We start from the raw sequence: 4,380 nt of genomic DNA, 5'->3' as shown, positions 1-4,380 counted from the left end.
TTTTTACAGGGTAGTAATACTTAGTAGTAATACTATAACATAACAGAATTATTATTTGGGCACAAATACCACGATTTGGCAAAAATGCCATGATTCAGCACAAATATGATGACATGGCAAAAATACTATGATTGGGTAGAAATACTATGATTTGGCAATAATACTGCATTTTAACACAACTACTGAGATTTGATTGAAATACTATGATTTAGAAGAAATACTATGACTCCATACAAATACGATGCTTTGGGACAAATACTATGTTTTGATTCCAATACTATGATGTGCAACAAATACTATGATTTGGCACAAGTACTATGATTTAGTACAAATACTCTGATTTGGCAGAAATACTCTGATTTGGCAGAAATACTCTGATTTAGCAGAAGTACTATCTTTTGGTAGAAATTCCTGCTAAAAGGTAGTATTTCTGCGTTTTAGCAGAAATACTGTAATTTGGCATACATACTATGATTTGGCATAAATACTATGCCTTAGTAGTAATACTATAACATAAGAGATATACTATGGTTTTGCAGACATACTATGTTTTTGCACAAATACCATGATTTGGCACAAATACTGTGATTTAGCAGAAATACTATGATTGGGTTCAAATACTATGATTTGGCAATAATACTGCGTTTTAACAACAACTACTGAGATTTGATTGAAATACTATGATTTAGAAGAACTACTATGACTCCATACAAATACGATGCTTTGGCACAAATACTATGATTTGGCAGAAATACTATGACTTAGTAGTAATACTATAACATAACAGATTTCCTAAAAAAAACTATGAAATTGCATTAATTCTATGACTTGGCAGAGATACTACGTTTTAGCACAAATACTATAACAACGCAGAAATACTATGACTTAGTAGTAATGCTATAACATAACAGTTCAATGTTCTTGCACAAATACCACAATATGGCAGAAATACTATGTTTTAGCACAGATACTGTGATTTGGTATAAATACTATGATTTGGCACACATACTATATTTCGCAGATACACTATAACATAACAGATATTCTACGACTTAGTAGTAATACTATAACATAACAGAATTATTAATTGGGCGCAAATACCACGATTTGGCAAAAATACTATGATTGGGTACAAATACTATGATTTGGCAATAATACTGCATTTTAACACAACTACTGAGATTTGATTGAAATACTATGATTTAGAAGAAATACTATTACTCCATACAAATACGATGCTTTGAGACAAATACTATGTTTTGGTTCCAATACTATGATGTGCAACAAATACTATGATTTGGCACAAGTACTATGATTCAGTACAAATACTATGATTTGGCAGAAATACTATGCCTTAGTAGTAATACTATAACATAAGAGATATACTATGGTTTTGCAGACATACTATGTTTTTGCACAAATACCATGATTTGGCACAAATGCTATGATTTAGCAGAAATACTATGAATGGGTACAAATACTATGATTTGGCAATAATACTGCGTTTTAACAACAACTACTAAGATTTGATTGAAATACTATGATTTAGAAGAAATACTATGACTCCATACAAATACGATGCTTTGGCACAAATACTATGTTTTGGCAGAAATACTATGACTTAGTAGTAATACTATAACATAACAGTTCAATGTTCTTGCACAAATACCACACTATGGCAGAAATACTGTGTTTTAGCACAAATACTGTGATTTGGTATAAATACTACGATTTGGCACACATACTATATTCCGCAGATACACTATAACATAACAGATATTCTACGACTTAGTAGTAATACTATAACATAACAGAATTATTAATTGGGCACAAATATCACGATTTGGCAAAAATACCATGATTCGGCACACATACGATGACATGGCAAAAATACTATGATTGGGTACAAATACTATGATTTGGCAATAATACTGCATTTTAACACAACTACTGAGATTTGATTGAAATACTATGATTTAGAAGAAATACTATTACTCCATACAAATACGATGCTTTGGGACAAATACTATGTTTTGGTTCCAATACTATGATGTGCAACAAATACTATTATTTGGCACAAGTACTATGCCTTAGTAGTAATACTATAACATAAGAGATATACTATGGTTTTTCAGACATACTATGTTTTTGCACAAATACCATGATTTGGCACAAATGCTATGATTTAGCAGAAATACTATGATTGGGTTCAAATACTATGATTTGGCAATAATACTGCGTTTTGGCAGAAATTCCTGCTAAAAAGGACTATTTCTGCTTTTTAGCAGAAATACTGTAATTTGGCATAAATACTATAATTTGGGATAAATACTATGATTTGGCACATATAATATATTCAGCACATATATTATAAAATAACAGAAATATTATGATTTGGCCTCAAAACCATGATTTTGCACAAATACCATGATTCTGCAAAAATACTATGATTTAGCAAAAATACTATGATTTAGCAGAAGTACTGAGATGTAGCAGAAGTACTTTGTTTTAGCAGAAATACTATGATTGAGGAGTAATACTTAAACATAGGAGAAATATTGATACACAGACACACATACACAGACAGTAAAGGGAACAGGAGCTGTGGAGAGTCTGGGCTTGGTATATGTAGGTCAGTTAAATTAGCTGCACCTGCTGTAGTCAGCCCTTACACACACAGACACAGAGAGAGGTGTGAGTTTTCTTCAGTGTATTTCTGACATTCAGGATTCCACTCGAACAAATGGCCATAATTCCCTAACCGTAGAGGCTAGAACGGTCATTCAGGCATCGTTTTATTCAGAAGAGATGGGGGAATCTTCAGGTCTTCATAATTCAGAGATAAAACATAAATTATTAAAGATATATGACTTGTAATACACTGTAACTGAGTAGAGGCGAAGCAAAAACTGCCTTGACTTGCGCTCAAACAACCTTTGGTAACTCTAAATCTATATGGAGCATCAAAATCATTCTTTCACCGTAAGAAACAGCAGGCTTTGGTGAACAGTTATGGAAATTTTCAGGGCTCTGTGGAAATCCATCAAAAAGATATGACGAGAGAAAAAAGTGCCTCATTTCCAGTGTTTGAAATCTGATGAAATCTGAGCGAGGGACAAATTTCCTACCCTCAAACAAGTCCAACTCATTTCAGAACGGTAATAGGTGAGAAAGAAATTCTTGAATTGTGAGCGTCAGGAGTGTCTGAACATATACGGGGACAAGCCTCATGTCTTAACTTTGCTTCGTTAAGGAGATATGACAATTTGAAAATGCCTCTCATTAGAGAAATCCAGCGGTGATTTTGAACAAACTCTCCATTGAGTTTATATGGAGAGTTTTCTGACTTTGTGTTACTCTGAGGAGATTTGCAAAATATCTATGAGTCCCACAACAATGATAGGGACATTTTCTGAAAGCCAGCAAAAATACCTACGTTTTGATGTATAATTTGTGGGGCTTGAGTGGAAATTGAGCGAGTAGCAAGAAGTTGTTTGGACATGAAGAGAAAATTCAAACAGTTTCACTGTCCCCTCTGAGTTAATTGCATAGCAACCATAGCAACGCATGTATTTTCTGAAAAATCACAATTTTGCAACTGAAAACTAAAAGAGGGATAAGATTAAAACGGTAGAAGATCTGAAAAAGCTGAATCATACAGGAATAGCCAAATCATTTGAGAACATTTTAAAGTTTGAATGGAGTTTCTAGGTGAAAGTATGAGGCAGTAGTTAAGTTTCAAAGACAAGCAAGTTTTAGCAGAATTGTGGAAGTTTCCCATTCATTTCAATGGGACAAATTAAAGGAAAAAAGTGTAATATTTTAAAAAGTATAATAGTAATAAACACCAAAAGTCATAGCCGGCATTAGCAGAAAGAGCAGAACAGTTTAGAGTTTGAACGGTGAAAATAGCACAAAAATTGTGGAAGTAGATCCACGGCGAAAAGTGTACGGAAACACCCGGAATAATAATAAAGAAGAAAGAGAAACAGGATCTCAATAGTGTGGATGCCTATTAAGGCATCCACACAATAATGTGGAGCCAGACGGGGGCAATGTTTTACACATCCATCCATTAGAGACAGACCACCATAATCACACATAACACACAATTTAGGATCACCAGTTAAGCTAGCATGCATGTTTTAGAACTGACTGTGGGGAACCAGAATTCCCTGAGTGGATCCATGCAAACACGTTAGAACATGTGAAATAATCTTTAAAATAGTCATTTGTGGACATGAAAACAACAGCATGAGATTGTGAAAACCTTCCTTATATGGAATCAGAAACTTCTAGTGAGTTTTAAAAGTTGTAATATTTTAAATTAAATTTGTAATGAACATTTAGTAACATCATCCTTGACTCCTTTGAAATATA

The sequence above is a fragment of the Diplotaxodon limnothrissa genome, linkage group LG23 (genome assembly GCF_057381915.1).
Source record: "Diplotaxodon limnothrissa isolate DT_005_m linkage group LG23, D_limnothrissa_male_GT1.1, whole genome shotgun sequence".
Classification (NCBI taxonomy): Eukaryota; Metazoa; Chordata; class Actinopteri; order Cichliformes; family Cichlidae; genus Diplotaxodon; species Diplotaxodon limnothrissa.
This window is presented reverse-complemented; position numbering follows the sequence as displayed.